This window comes from Schistocerca serialis, chromosome 3, assembly GCF_023864345.2.
Source record: "Schistocerca serialis cubense isolate TAMUIC-IGC-003099 chromosome 3, iqSchSeri2.2, whole genome shotgun sequence".
Taxonomy (NCBI): Eukaryota; Metazoa; Arthropoda; class Insecta; order Orthoptera; family Acrididae; genus Schistocerca; species Schistocerca serialis.
The window spans coordinates 875,517,587-875,534,785 of NC_064640.1; the positions used below are offsets into that span (position 1 = coordinate 875,517,587).

General features: G+C 41.1%; 1 non-coding gene across 1 annotated transcript; it reads right to left on the reverse strand.

The window, feature by feature from the left end:
• Nucleotides 1-13,610: 13,610 nt before the first annotated feature.
• On the reverse strand, nt 13,611-13,681 carry Trnat-agu (transfer RNA threonine (anticodon AGU)). The gene has a single exon. It is a non-coding gene; the product is annotated as a tRNA-Thr (tRNA).
• Between the last annotated feature and the right edge of the window lie 3,518 nt (nt 13,682-17,199).

The window sequence follows — 17,199 nt, forward strand, 5'->3', positions numbered from 1 at the left end:
GTTACCTTCCTTGTGGTCAAAAATGCAGCCACAGTGGACCTCTTTGGATTGAATGCCTTTCGTGGCTTTGGCTTCATCATCGACGACAGTGTTCATCTGGTGTCTTCCAAGGTTCCGTTCCTGGCAGTCGATACCTAGTGCATGGAATCCCAGGACCTCTTCTTGCCAGGAGTCGGCTGTGCTCAAGATTTTCAGGTGTCGCTCCAGCTGAAACCGTCGACCCACCCGAAGTACTTCCGGACTCAGCATGTTTCCCTTGCCCTCCAGTATCCTCTTAAACAGGTACTGTACTGTCTCACCAAGGAGGGAGTCGTCACTCCGGTCCGTTACAGTTCCTGGGCCACACCCTTGGTCGTCCTCAAGAGACCAGATGGCTGTCTTTGGGTTTGTGGTGACTTCAAGGCTATGCTAAACCCTCAGCTACATGTTGAAGGTTATCCGCTTCCCCGTCCCAGGGACCTGTTCTCCAAGCTCGCTAGGTTGCAATTTTTTTTGAAGATCAATCTTGCCAAGGCCTACCACCAAATACCTTTTGATGAGTCTTCTACTCACTTGGCCATTGTCAACACACCCTTTTAGCTGTTCTGGTTGAACTGCCTCATGTATGGCATCACTAGTGCTCCGGCCATCTTTCAGCTTTACTTGGAACAGCTCTTGCAGGATGCGCCGAGATGTATCAACTACCTCAGTGACATCATCTTAACCAGCTGTACTGCGGATGAATATCACAGTCATCTGCGACAATTGTTCCTGCGCCTGTGGACTGCAGGCCTAAAATGCAACTTTGTTAAACACTCCTTTTTTCAACCTGCTATCTCCTACCTGGCTCACATCATTTCCTGAAATGGCATATCTCCTACCTCCTCCCACATTGCCACTATAGAGGCCCTTCCTTGTGCTAGCGATGTCCACGAATTGCGGTCAATCCTGGGTAAAATTGTGTACTATCGAAAGTTCATTCCCTCCACTGCTCACATTGGGGCACCCCTCTATCGCCTATGACAAAAGACCGTGCCTTTTCATTGGTCCCCGGCATGTATCGGTTTTCCGAACCTTAAAGCAGGGATTGCACTTGGCGGAGTGTCTCATGCTGTATACACCCTCTCTTCCTCTTCTCTTAGCTATGGACACCGCAGACTAAGGTATTGGGTCTGTCTTTTCGCACCATCTACCGGATGTATCGCAACGCCCGGTGTTATACATACCTAAATCCCTTACCGAGTTCCAACGCAAATATTCCCAGATTAAGGAGGGGGCCTTCGCCATCCTGTTTGCCTGTACCAAATTCCTCCTGTAACTTTATGGTACGTCTTTTCATTTAATGACTGACCATAAGCCCCTTGTGGCCTTATTTTCACCAGCAGCCCAGTTACCCACGAAGAGTTCCCACTGCCTGCAGCATTGGGCCCTATTCCTTTCACTTTTTAGGTACACCATCCATATCCACCCACTGCCCAGCATGCCATCATCTATGCCTTGTCTCGGCTCCCCTCCACCCAGGATTCGGCATTCGATTAATTGGACATCCAAATTTTTCAGGTCGATGAAGACATACAGGTGGTGTTGGCGGCATTCCTTGTCACAGCTGCGCAGGTGGCTGCCGCGCCGGACGCAGATTCGCTCCTGCAAATGGTGCCCCACTATATTCTTTGCAGCTGCCCAATGCTTTCTCCACCTCACGCACAGACTGACCTCCGATTCTTTTTCTCCATCCGCCATCAACTGGTAGCCATCAACGGGGTGCTCCTCCATGTGGAACATGACACCAATCCACGAGTCCTCATACCAACACCCCTGCGGTCCCAGATTCTCAATGGCAGGGCAGAGCCCATTTTTCGCACCTTTAAAACTCAGATGCAGAAGTACACGGAGGACCGTTCTCCAGAAGATGCTCTTACATTATTTCTCAGTTCCTACATGACCACGCCGGTGAGTGACAAGAGTCCAGCCAAACTGCTTCATAGCCACCAAATACGGACCCTCCTCCTGCGTCACACTCGACCCGACACTTCCAGATATTCATCCGGCTCCAAGGTGTGGGCGCGTGGTTTTGGGTCCCGGCCCCGCTGGCTGCCAGGGGTCATTCTCTGGCCCCGTAATCGACAACTATTCGATGTCTGTCGGGACGACAGGGTGGTTTTGTGTCACCGCTACCAATTCCGTCCTCGTTTCCTTGACCAGCCGCAGCCCCAGTTGCCGGCTTGTCTCTCTCTCTCCCATTGCCGGCCCCTTCCGTGAGGCCTATGTTGCTGCCCTCTCCTCAGTTAGTGGGGGATCTTTGAGGAAATGGCCAATAGTCAGCTGCTAGCCCCACACTGCCTCTGCCTCCTCTGGACCTGGGGCAACCTCGGGACCATCCCCAGGATCCACTTCTCGGCCCCTCTTTGCCGCCACCCTGGTTGGACAACACGGACGTTCCCAAGCCACTTGGCCAGCCCACTGGCGCCTTGCAACCACCACCGCTTCAACGTTCCCTTCGCATCATGTGGACGGCGGCGCCCTACTCAGCAGCGACCGGTTTTCACCGCCTTGTTCAGGATGACTTAGCTGCCAATCAGCCTATGGCACCAGTCTATATTGGTGCTCTCTCCCCCACAGTCGCCCGTGCTGCTCCAGATCTTCGAATGGGGGAGGGACGTACGCTGTCGCCATGGTAGCCCATGCGGCTCGGCAACATACCTAACACCACACAGGACTGAAGTTGTCTATGCCCAAGGCGTAAGCAATGGTAAACACTGGCTGTTTTGGAAACAGACATTCCACAAACTACATCCTGCAGAGGGAGTTCGAGATGACCTGCAGCAAGTATTACTACACCAACATCTGATTGGCAGGTCAATACCATTTAAAGGCTAGAACCAGCACCGGACAACAGTTCGTGCTGAACACCAGCATCAAGCATGTCTCCACGGAAGACTATGTCTTTGCCATCGGAATAGGACTTGGAATTAACTGTATGTTTGTTACCGCAGACTCTTGTGGGAAACTTTGAAGTTATCTTTTGTTGCCTCTAGTAGGAAATTCTTACTGGCTTTGTGAATGTCACTTTTCATTGTTATTCAGTCATTTCCATGTAGACTCACATAAACAAAAGTTGTGTTGTAAAAACTTTCGAGTTGTCAGTTACAACAGTCTGGAAAGTCAGCAAACTGGCAGGGAGAGCAGTATTGCTGATTGCATGCCTGTCTGCTGTCACATTGTCGTCCTGGAGGGAGGTCAGTCAGCATGCAATTGGCTGACCTCTTCTCAGAGCCTTCTCTTCTCTGTCGTATCAGACAGGCATTCTGGCACTGGATTTATTCCATAACAACAAGCATCTTCACTAAATGCAGAATGAGTTCTTTTCATCTCATTCAGTGCACACATAACAGTGAATCACAGTGCCATGCAGATAGTGAATTGTACCAATTCTGCAGTGAGATGAACAACAGAGCTGGTTACATTACTAATGATAATGCTGTGACTAATTGAGTAGTATGGAACTGTAAACAGTTCCTTTTACTCCACAGATATATACAAAACATTATAGTTCACATACAAATTGTTGCTTCTCTTAGACTGGGAAAGTGCATAGCGACACAAACAAATTGATATAATGTAACTAATTACTTGCATAATGATCAGATTTTCAATTACTAAGAAAAATGATCAAAATCACTCTGTATTATTTTTTTGCAGGATTACTAATGTCTGAAAGACTATAAACTAAAGTGGACCTTGTGGTGCCCTCAGCTATGCACAGCAAAAGATGATGATGAAAGTCTCACAGCATCAGAATTTCTAGTAATCAAAGCTGCAATCATCTCTGAAAAATGATCATTTGAAAACAACTGACATATTATTCATTGAGTATAACACAATACCTAACTCATATTCAGTACAAATCTAAGAGCAGTCTTCACAGTTCATGGTAACATGGTTTTCTACTCAGCACTCTGCAAGGTACAGTATGAATGTGGGATATAGTACACAGTAGCATTATAATTCTCTTCTGGCACTCATATGTATAATTATACACAGACACAGAATTAGCAGTTGTTCCTTGTATCTTTACAAGGGTTCACTAATGTTGGTAAATTCTGTGTAGCATTTCTTATACATTACAGATTATGTAAGTATGTATGTATGTATGTATCTGTGTGTGTGTGTGTGTACATGTGTGTGTATGTGTGTGTGTGTGTGTGTGTGTGTGTGTGTGTGTGTGTGTGTGTGTGTGTGTGTGTGTGTGAAAGAGGGTGGGTGGGGGTCTGTTTGTAATATATTGTGATATCCTCCCATAGAAAAGAATTAGCTATCTTAACAGTATCAGGAACTCAACTTTCTTTTACCATTTCTTATCACACCCTGTGAAGAAAATGTATATTATACACAGTTCTCTTTAAAATTTTACAAGGCAATGAGGGGTAACAACAAGTGATGAAGATATGATTAGCTGAAGGAATGTTATTCTGATTGCAATGTAAACCTCAATCAGCTTCCTGACGAAGAAGCCATAGAAAAATTTCATAAGCATTGGATGAACAACTATATATCACATAATTATATTTAAGAGTTACAATTTGAAATGTTGAATGTTCTGATTATAGCAAACTACTGATACTCCACACAGTGATATAATAATCATCATTCAATGAAATGACGTTGTCCTTATGACAACCTCATTTATTTAATTAATACATTTTCTTTACATAACATTATAACATTAAACCACCTTTCTACACACATTACAAAGAAATGACATCGAGGGGAATCAGTTTGCCGGTGAACTGATTGACCCCTACTAATCCACCAGTAAGTGAAGATAGCTTCCTGTGTACCAGAAACATGAAACAATATTGCAGCTTTCTCATACACAAAGCACTTGTTCTATATTTTATTTTTAAAAACACAAGAATTGAGAAATAGGCAACAACTGATAAACCAGAGCACCTTATTGAAGTTATGCTGGCTGAAATAAATGAGTCAAAGAATTATACACAGGCTATTAATTCTGTAGACCATGAACGCTGGAGAAGAGCAGTGGAGGAAGAAATGACTTCATTGCTCTTCTCCAGTGTTCATGGTCTACAGAATTAATAAACTCTGTATAATTTTTTGGCTCATTTACTTCAGCCAGCATAATTTCAGTTAGGTGCTCTGGCTTCTTCAGTTGTTGCCTATTTCTCAATTCTCTTTCACTAGAACTTTCTTTTGTTGAAGTGATTTGCTTATATTAATCTCTCAGCTGTGTACTATATATACGTCTTTGGTAGGTGTCATAAAACACAGTACATGTGTTTTTTATAGCAACTATGTCGTGTGTATGCTTTATGTAGTGTCCTTTAGTTCTTTCCTGAAATTTCTGCAATAAGTTATGAGCCCAGTACACAATTCGAGAAAGGATTTAGGTGTTATGATTTTACGTTTCGTGATGTGAGAAACGTGTTAGCGTGTGTTGTGTGCTACGCATGGCTCGTATTGTATATACGTGAATAATTGCTGCATCGTTCTCTTGTGGAATTTTTGTGGTTGTAAATCTGTGGAAAAGGGCACAGGTCATCCCCGTTTTCAAGAAGGGACGTCGAGCAGATGTGCACAACTATAGACCTATATCTCTAACGTCGATCAGTTGTAGAATTTTGGAACACGTATTGTGTTCGAGTATAATGACTTTTATGGAGACTAGAAATCTACTCTGTAGGAATCAGCATGGGTTCTGAAAAAGACGGTCATGTGAAACCCAGCTCGTGCTATTCGTCCACGAGACTCAGAGGGCCATAGACACGGGTTCACAGGTAGATGCCGTGTTTCTTGACTTCTGCAAGGCGTTCGATACAATTCCCCACAGTCGTTTAATGAAAAAAGTAACAGCATATGGACCATCAGACCAATTGTGTGATTGGATTGAGGAGTTCCTAGATAACAGGACGCAGCATGTCATTCTCAATGGAGAGAAGTCTTCCGAAGTAAGAGTGATTTCAGGTGTGCCGCAGGGGAGTGTCATAGGACCGTTGCTATTCACAATATACGTAAATGACCTTGTGGATGACATCGGAAGTTCACTGAGGCTTTTTGCAGATGATGCTGTGGTGTATCGAGAGGTTGTAACAATGGAAAATTGTACTGAAATGCAGGAGGATCTGCAGCAAATTGACGCATGGTGCAGGGAATGGCAATTGAATCTCAATGTAGACAAGTGTAATGTGCTGCGAATACACAGAAAGATAGATCCTTTATCATTTAGCTACAAAATAGCAGGTCAGCAACTGGAAGCAGTTAATACCATAAATTATCTGGGAGTACGCATTAGGAGTGATTTAAAATGGAATGATCATATAATGTTGATCGTCGGTAAAGCAGATGCCAGACTGAGATTCATTGGAAGAATCCTAAGGAAATGCAATCTGAAAACAAAGGAAGTAGGTTACAGTACGCTTGTTCGCCCACTGCTTGAATACTGCTCAGCAGTGTGGGATCCATACCAGATAGGGTTGACAGAAGATATAGAGAAGATCCAACGGAGAGCAGCGCGCTTCGCTACAGGATCATTTAGTAATAGCGAAAGCGTTACGGAGATGATAGATAAACTCCAGTGGAAGCCTCTGCAGGAGAGATGCTCAGTAGCTCGGTACGAGCTTTTGTCAAAGTTTCGAGAACATACCTTCACTGAAGAGTCAAGCAGTATATTGCTCCCTCCTACGTATATCTCGCGAAGAGACCATGAGGATAAAATCAGAGAGATTAGAGCCCACACAGATGCATACCGACAATCCTTCTTTCCACGAACAATACTAGACTGGAATAGAAGGGAGAACCGATGGAGGTACTCAAGGTACCCACCGCCACACACCGTCAGGTGGCTTGCGGAGTATGGATGTAGATGTAGATGTTGATGTAGATGTAGACTGTCTTACAGGACTGCAATGGATTTTCATGGTATAGAGAAGCTATGTGCGGCTGAAAATTGGACTATTTGGAAGTTCTCAGTACGAAATTTGTTACATGCGTCAGACGGTGCATACGATGTGTGTATTGGCTTTGCCAGTGGATGCAACATTGGCACAAATAGATGTGTTTAATGCTGTGCTAAAAACATGGGACAAAGCTGGTCGTGCAGTGAATCAGATTATTGTTAGAACTGTGTAAGCAAATCTCATGGCGTTGTTGATTGCATGTGAGAGTGCATGGGACAAGCTACATGCCATGTTTGAACAGAAGACAAAGCAAGCTGCATATTCTGTTCAGTCAGAATTCCTAAATTTTTACATGAGTTCAGGTGGTGACGTGGTGACACATGTCACTCGTTTTGAAACCTTTCAATGTGAAATTTGATGAATCATCGTTAATGGTTCGACTACTAGACACACTGCCTGACAGTTATGAAAGTCTGTGTCAGTCGTGGAGGGCAAGATCTGAAGATCAACAAACACTAAAACATTTGCAGCAATTTTCAGTCAGGACAGCAGCGTGCCACACAACATGGAGAAGTGATTCATGCTGATCTGTGTGGACCTATGGAGTGTAAATTGCTGGTAGGAGCAGAATATTTTCTTTGCTTCACTTGTGACTTTTCAAGATTACACGTGATATATTTCCTCAAGCAGAAGTCTGAGACTGCAGAGAAGATTCCAGAAATGGTGAGTATTGTGAAGAAGTTTTGTGGTCAACTCCCAAAGCATTTCAATGTGATGGTGGACGAGAATTTGATAATACTGAGGTTAAATATTTGATGAAATTAAATGGCATACAACCCATCATCACAAATACTTATACTCCAGAGCAGAATGGAGGTGCTGAGCACAGTAACAGAACAGTTGTGGAACTTCCTCGAACCGTGTTTCAAGTTCAGGGCCTGCCATAGCTTTTGTGGACAGAAGCAGTAAAAACAATTGTTTTTGTGTTAAACAAAACTCGTACAAGTCATGTGGATGGCAAAACACCTTATGATGTATTCAATGGAAAGACGATACAGCTAAATAAACTTCATATTTGTGGAATGAAGTGTTTTGTTCATATTCCGAAGGAAAAGCTAAAGAAATGGGATCCAAAGGGAAAACCAGGAAACTTTGTTGTTTATTCTGATGGCATTGATGGCTTTTGAGTGCAGATTCAATCAGAAAAATGGATTATTTGGTGTAAGGATGCCGGCCGGTGTGGCCATGTGGTCCTAGTCGTTTCAGTCTGGAACCACACAACCGCTACAGCCCCAGGTTCGAATCCTGCCTTGGGCATGGATGTGTGTGATGTCCTTAGGTTAGTTAGGTTTACGTAGTTCTAAGTTCTAGGGGACTGATGACCTCAGATGTTAAGTCCCATAGTGGTCAGAGCCATTTGAACCATTTTTGGAGTAAGGATGTTGTTTCTGAACCTGAGAAAACTGGCAGGACAATGGTGTTACTCCCAAGTCAAGCGGGCAATGAAGGATTGAAGAATCATGAAGACACAAGCATGTTTAAGAAACCTACAAAAGAAAGTTCTAGTGAAAGAGAATTGAGAAATAAGCAACAACTGAAGAAACCGCAGCGCCTTATTGATATTATGCTGGCCGAAATAAATGAGAGAAGGAATTATACAGAGGCTATTAATTCTGATGACCATGAGCACTGGAGAAAAGCTATGGAGGAAGAAATGACTTCATTGAAAGAAAATGCTACGTGGACTTCGGAACCTCTGCCACCAGATCGTAATCCCATTACAAACCATTCAGTTTATAGCATTAAGCATAAGGCTGATGGTAAAATTGACTATAATGAAACATTCAGTCCTGTTGCTAGATACAATACAATTAGAGCAATTTTAAGTGTTTCTGGTAGTGAGCATCTTCATTTGGCACAATTCAATGTAAAATCTGCTTTTTTGAATGACTTCTTAAAAGAAGAAATATATATGGAGCAGCCTGAGGGATTTAGTGATGGACCAAATCGGGTATCCAAACTTCATAAAAGTTTATATGGACTAAAACAATCTACAAGGTGCAGGAACCAACAGTTCAAGGATGTCCTAATAAATCTTGGGCTTGTGGAAAGTGAGGCAGACCTGTGTTTGTTCCATTGAGAAAACTGCAATGACAAGTTGATGGTAGTTCTGTATGTTGATGATGGATTAATATCTGCAAGTAAGAAGAAGGATATGGAAGTTTTCCTAAGAGAAATTCAACATGAGTTTAAAATTACTGTTGAGCCAGTAGGGTATTTAAAAAATATTAATGTTGTATGTCATGATAATGGATCAATAGAGATTAATCAAGAAAGTTATGCTAAAGATATTCTTCAACGGTTTAACATGACAGAGGGAAATCCTGTGACAACTCCAATTTAGCAGTATCTGCAGCCAAATGAGTTAACCAGTGATAAACCAACTAATGCTCCATATCAAGAAACAGTTGGCTGTGTTATGTATTTATCTGTTGGTACAAGGCCTGATATAGCATTTGCAGTGAGCTATGTGTCAAAATTTTTAGAGACTCCTTGAGAATATCACTGGTTTGTGGTAGAAAGAATCCTAAAGTATATAAAAAGTTCAGTGTTGTTGGGTGTAAAATATGATGCTAGACATGCAAACAGAAGGCTAGAGAAATATACTGATGCTGATTATGCCAGTGATACAGCAACCTGACGCTCAGTTAGTGGAGTGGTTGCATATCACTATCAACAACATAGCCGGAGTATGTGGCTACCAATGAAAGGGGAAGAGGAGGAACATGGGTATCTAAGCTCTATGAAGAAATTTCACGACTGGAGGGTGTTCCAGTTCTTCTTGCTGATAATGCAAGAGCTATTAAACCGACCAAAAATTCTGAATTTCACAAGAGGTCAAAGCATATTGATGTTCACATGCACTACATGTTCAAGTGAAAGGTTTATATTACTCTCTCTGCTATGTACTATATCTATGCCTTTGGTTGGTGTCATAAAGTAAAATACATGTGTCTTGTTATAGCAACTATGTCATGTGTGTGCCTTATGTTGTGGCCTTTAGTTCTTTCTTGAAGTTTCTGCAATACTGTATACAGTACCTGTAATACGTGCCAGTTAGAAATTTGGAAAATTTCCAATCCACACATTAAATTTAAACTACTGTTGGTATCTAGGGTCACTGTACCATGCAGATTTTAATCTATCCACAATAATGAATTTTGAGAATTAGCTGCTTTACATCTTTAGAAATTTTCCTTCTCTGTAATCAAGTTGGACTATACAAACAATGGATTTTCAGTTTGTGTAGCAAACCTTTGGCAAGCGTTCTCCTATTGTCTAGTTGCTGCAGATCCAAGTGAGACAATATCATAACACCCGAACAAAAAATGGTTTGGTAAAAACATTTATATTTTTACATATACTAATTTCTAAATTTCTCAGGAAACTTTCAGAGAATGAATTAGAATGACAACCAAGCACCTTGAAAATGACAAATAAGCCTAGGGAATGACAAGCTGCATTTAACACAGACTTCTCTTTTGTTGCTAGCCTATAGAGATGGGATGGGAATTTGACCAGAAGCAGAGAACATTCCAGCAGGATGAACAGGCCCATTCACAAACTGACTTTACCTGGTGCCAACACCAAACCCGACATGGTTCATTAGCACACAAGTAGAGCCAGCAAACTGCAGGAAAGTAAGGAAGGTTGACAGAAATGGAAAGGTGCTCCTCTGAGTGTGTGTGTGTGAGAGAGAGAGAGAGAGAGAGAGAGAGAGAACATATTGGAACAAATGAAAGAAGCAGCATTTGAATTATTTACATGCCTGTATAGCTATAGTCTCCAGAGTTTTGTTCAAAGTCAAGGTGCTAAGTGAAATAATGTTAATGGTGGGTGCAGGCTATAGTTCCATATTAAATAAAATACCACACTGTCAAAGTTGTAAGATTTTGAAATTGTATCATCACTGGCATGTAGTGACAGCAATATTGATATTAATTAAAAAGGTACTACCTCAAATACAAAGCATTTTTATTAACATATGACTAGTTTCAATAATTAAAGCACCATCCTCTGACATAAAACACTTGACTATCAGTACCCTGTCGATGTTAAATGTAGTATAATATGCATATCATACTATGATTCACATTGCTTTGTTTCCGTCGTGTGAAAGACATATATCTTCTTCAGGAACCAAAGTAACGCAAGCTTCCTTTTCAGATCTGCAAGCAAACCTTGGCCTTCCTATGTTTTAAATTATACAGGGTGAGTCAAAAAGAATAATCCGATTAAAAAAAAACATGACTGTTATGTTATTTGAGATGTAAACATGAACAACATACCAGTGAAAGGGGCAAATTCTCGAGTCTTTCTTAGTTCTTGATAGATAGCAACAGGGTGCACCCCCCCCCCTCCCCCCCCCCCCCATTTCTTGTAAAAATGGTGTCAGGACAACAGAAAGGGTTTTCTGTTCTATGATTTGTGCAGTGCTGGTCAATAATAACGGTTCAGCGGGACTTTCATATTAGGTATGGTGGGGATCCTCCTACAGTACAGAGCATTAGATGATGGCATGAACAATTCCAAGGAAGAAACTGTTTGTGTAATGGTAAATCGCTGGACATCACCAAGTGTCTGAGACAGATATGAACACATCCGCGATAGTTTCACAAGGAGTTCATAGAAATCAGTTCGCCTTGTACCTCAACAGCTCAGCATGCCCCCAATGTCCATCTGGCATGTGTTGCATTGATGTTTACACATGAAACCATACAAAATTCAGCAACTACAAGCCCATCTTTAAGGTGACAAGGCCTTTACCTAACGATCGAGAACAGCATTGTTTGCTTATAGTTGTCAGTGGTAGCAGACAGGCAACAATGTGTGAAATAACTGCAGAAATGTTTGTAGGTTGTACAACAAACTTATCTGTTAGGACAGTGCAGCAGAATTTGGCATTCATGGGTTAAGGTGACAGACGACCAACGCGAGTGCCTTTGCTAACTGCAAGACATCACCTGCAGTGCCTCTCCTTGGCTCGTGACCACATCAGATTATTGGAGAACTACGATCTGATCAGGTGAGTCCCAGTTTCAGTTGGTAAGGGCTGAGGGTAGTGTTTCAGTGTGGCATAGATCCCACAGAAACCATGGATCCAAGTTCTCAATAAGGCACTGTGCAAGCTGGAGGTGACTCGATAATTCTGTGGGCTGTGTTTACATGGAATGGATTGGGTCCTCTGGTACAACTGAACTGATCATTCACTGGAAATGGTTATGTTTGGCTACTTGGAGGTCTATTTTGCCATTTGTGGTCGAATTTTTGTGGGTAACAATGCAACAATTGTTCACAAATGGTTTGAAGAACATTCTGGACAATTTGAGCAAATGGTTTGGCCACTCCAATGCCTCAACATTAATCCCATCAAAGATTTATGGGACATCATTGAGAGGTCAGACTACGCATAAAGTCCTGCACAGGCTACATTGTCACAATTATGGATGGCTATAGAGGCAGTATGGCTCAATATTTCTGCAGGGGACTTCCTATGAGTTGTTGAGTTCTATGTCATGTTGAGTTGCTGCACTATGCAGGGCAGAAGGAGGTCCAACACAATATTAGGAGGTATCCTATGACTTTTGTCACCTCAGCGTAGTTAGCTTCTCACAGTATGGGCTCAGGAATATCTTTTTGAAACACAATGCAGCTGAAAGCATGAGACTAAATGTGCACAACTTTTTTTTTTAAATAAAGAGATCTATTGCTAAATCTATAACCTCACTCCCCAAAATACTGTGAAGTACATACCAGAGGGTACTCCCAGTATGCCCTGTATTAGGATCTCCTACCATTCCTTTCACATATGTGTCTGTCTGCTCTGTAATAAGTCTCATTTTGGCTATAGAGCCCCACAGGAACAATAAACAGGCCCTGAACTATCTCTCTACATTTTTCACTTAATACTTTTGCCTGAAACATGATAAGTAGGCTTTTATAGGATAGTTGACGTCTATCTTCAGGCATCTGTCAGGTCAGGTTTTACAACATTTCCATTATGTAATTTTAGAAAACATTTTAATGGAGAATAGAAAAGTGATCTTCATGGAGCACATTAAAACAGTTTTGATCATAACCAAACACTTTCTAACAAATTTCAACCAGTTTCAGTCAAATAGCAATCACCTTTAGATACAATAAAATAGGTACACGGTATATTTCCTTCTATATCTGACTTGTACTTACATATCAGTGTATATGGTCGTCAGACTGTCTTTCTTTCAGTCACTTTTAACGGAAATCAGTTGCAGTCTTTTAATAAATGTTCTATTCTGACCAAAACTGTTTTAAGTTTAATTTTAAGAACTTTTCTGTGATTCTCTCTTGTAAGTCAAAAATTCCTGGCACAATTAATGCCGTCCTTCTCTGTAAACAATCAGCATTCCCTTATATATGTGAGTGATTTCAGTTGTGACTCATTGAATTTGTTGTTATAGGATACTATGCTTTTGCATTTCTTATCTCTCCTTCTCTTTCCTCCCCCCCCCCCCCCTTCATCAACACATCCCGCCAGAAATTTGCTGTTTCAAGCTAGGCAGGCTGGACAGAATAAAATGACAATTAAGAGCCACACTGCACATACTGGTTCATTTGAAAAATCAGTCACCTAACTATAATTTTCTTTCCTAATTTACAAATATTGTAATTCACTTGTACCAAGGCTGGGATTCAAACCCAGGTCACCTGCTCACTAGGCAGACATACTACCACTTCACCACCTTGGCACAGTGAGTTTACCCAATTGCTTGGGCAAATCTGCAAGCCTCCCTCCTCAGTCCTAATTCACTCCTCAATCACCTTGGTGTTCCTATTTTAGTGGGAATACTAAATGGGCTGAGGCATGATACGGAACTGAGACTGAGGAGGAAGGCACGCCAGGGTTGGGTGAGCAGCTGTGCAAAGGCACTGTACCAGTGTGGCATAGTGGTAAGTACATCTGCATAGTGAGGGGGAGATCCAGGTTCAAATCCCGACCTCAGTACAAATATTCATTTGTCACTTCAGTATGTATATGTACACCATAGATGTGAATCTGGTCTGAGCTCCTGGTGGTAGTGGCCATGTGTGTATGTGGTGTGCTTGCTTGTGTGAGTGTGGTTGTATGTGATTACCTTGCTGAAGAACGCTTTGGCCAACAACTGTAACATGTAACAGACTTTCTGTTGTGCCTGTTTGAAGCTTCATGGGTCATCTTAATGTGGTGCATGAGTTTGTGTGTGCATGTTGTCTGATTCCATTGAAGGCCTAATCGGCCGAACGCTCACATTCTGACAGTCTTTTTGCTGTGCCTATCTGCGGCTAAGCATCTCCACTGTAAGGTGAGTACTGACTATCTTTTTCAGAATATTATTACATTCCATCATGGATACTCCACTGTTTAAAGAACAACAATTATTTGCATCAACAGTTCCACATATATTTTATAAGAAAATAAAAATTAGCACACCACCTGGGTTGTGGGAAATTTTTTTGCTAATATTAATAAACTATATTAGGCATAGAATTATTAAGCTATGTAAAAAAAGTGAAACATCTGTTATTATTTTGATTGAACATTGTTTTGAATACAGTTATGTACCAAACTGTGGAGGGAGATTCTCTTCAGTAGGACTATATCAAAGTTGTCTTTCATTTGTACTACAATATTTAAAGGTGTTGATTGCAATATGTGAAGGCTTCACAGTGTATGAATGCTATAAGTGAAACAGGATGTATAATCATGTAGCCATAACTGCTGATTTATGGTGGTTAACATAATCTATAGCATAATGTTCATTTCAGTCCCTTCCATCCATTATGATAATGCAATTTTCACAAATTTTTATTTAACAGTCAATGATACATAGCTCTACAAGTAACAGTGATATGTGAATATACTGTAGCCATTTTGAAAATTTACATTTACGTCTATGGAGGCCATTTCTTGCAGTTTTATTTCTATGTCTGTCAAAAGAGAAGTTATGTTATGTGTTAAGGATGAGTATTGAGTTTCAAGTATAGGATGAATTACTGTACAATGTGTAGCCTTTCACTGTTTAGGAGTACTTAGTTAGACTGCGACGCACACATATAATGGATAAATAATTATCTCATACAATTTATATCATTTCATGAAATACTGACAGTTGCGTTTCATTTACAGTATGAATAAGATACCTGTAACAGTCTGGTGTTAAATGATATTGCCCCTACACCACTATCACCTACTTTTATTTTGAAGCTCCTACTCATGTCAACTGTGGGTTTCTGTGATAACTTTGAGTTTCTGCAATCTTGCAATAGCCAGTGCTAGTTGCAAGCTTCCTAAGAGTGATGGAGGAAACATTTATGGCATGTATAATGTTTGAGGCTGTGTCCAACACTTTTACTGACTGCAATAAATCAAGGAAACTATTAGGTAAGTGTTTATATTTTATTTAAACCACTGGAAAGTATATTACATAAGGATTCCAGTCATATTATTAAAAATCAGGAAAGGTGTTTTGAAGAGATGTCATGAGTATATTTGTGTTGAATGAACTGTGTTCCCAAAATCACGCATCAAATGACTACTGATACTACCACTAGGCGATATGAGAAGGAATTGTTTTAATTTTTTGACCAATCAATCTCATAGTTACTTCTGTCTGGCTGTCCAGAAAAAAAGAAATGGGAATGTTGAAAGCATCGAAGATGTATGAAATACCCAAATCAACAATATGAGAGTACGTTGAAAGATGTGCAAAAGGACAAACTGAAAAGGAAACTACAGTTTTAACATGGAAACATGGAAGGAAAAAGGGAAATGAGTATATAGCATTGTGGGAGAGGAGTCCACCATTCGGGGAAGTTCAACCGCCGAGGGCAAGTATTTATTTCATTCAACACCACATTGGGCGACTTGTGCATTGGGGATGTGGATGAAATGATGATGAGGACAACATAACACCCAGTCCCGGAGTGGAGAAAAATCTCCAGCCACAGCTGGGAATCAAACCAAGGCCCCTTTTTAATGGCATTTTGCTGTGTTGACCACTCAGCTAATGGGGGCGGACACTTTGAAGGAAACCTGTGCTGACATGTGAGGCAGAGAAAGATCTGATCCAGTACTATACAGAAGCAGAAAAGGATGTTTTTGGTTTGACACATAAGGACTTAAAGCAGATTGTGTTTGAGCTTGCCTTAAAGAACAATCTGCCTCACCTATCTTCTAAACCAGCAAATATGGCAGATTAAAAGTGGATGAACTTATTTTTTAGGAGAAGTTGTTCCCAATTAAAAGCAGGAACACCACAATCATTGACAAGAGCTAGAAACTTGGGCTTTACTCAAGACAATGTGAAGCCATTTTTCTGTAGTCTAAAAGCAGAGCTGCTAAAATCAAGTTCAACCCTACCAGAACATTTAACGAACACAAAACTGTAATCACAACCATCCAAAGCAAAAATGTGAAATTTATTTGTGTGAAAGGAATATTGGCAATTTACAAACAGTCATTGGCAGAGAGGGGATATCTGAACACTGGTATGTCAGGTGCCCGCTAGTATGTCACTCCAATATGGTTTTCATTCCAACATTTTGCCCACGTCTGCAATACACCTCATGGTATGGATAGGATGCAGCCTCTAGATATTGCTTTCATGAAGCCATTTAAAACTTTATATTCAACAAATTGAGAGTTGGATTTACTGTAATTAGGGTAGAGTTGTGACAAAGTGTGAAGTAGCTGAACTCATGGGCAAAGCACGTGTTAGAGCAGCAATCGTGATTAATGCACTGAGTGGTTTTCATGTCACTGGTATCTGTCCTTATAATGACTCAGTATTTACTGAAGCTGACTGTATTCATGAACTGAATGATAACCAACCAAAGCCTATAATGTGGGCCTTAACTACTTGCAAATACCGTCACAGTTGATCTAGGACTTAGGCCTGTATCACATTGCACTGAGAGCCAGTTTCAGTCTATTTGTGAAGATCAGCCTCAAATCATGTCACATTCCACATCTGATGCCATCACTATATCCTATAAACTTTCCCAAAGATGTAAAAGCTGTATCAAAATTTCAACCAGTGTCTCAAAAATAAAAGGTCCTGAGAATATGGTGTTGACTAGTTTTTCTTATAAGAAAAGGCACAAACAGTTTAAATGATGCTTCAAGATATGAAGCAACAACAAAAAGTAATGCCACCTGTTGTACTGTGACAGGAACGGTTGCAGGGTTGAGCTAACAAAAATGCAGCAGGACAGAATGGGAGTGGCC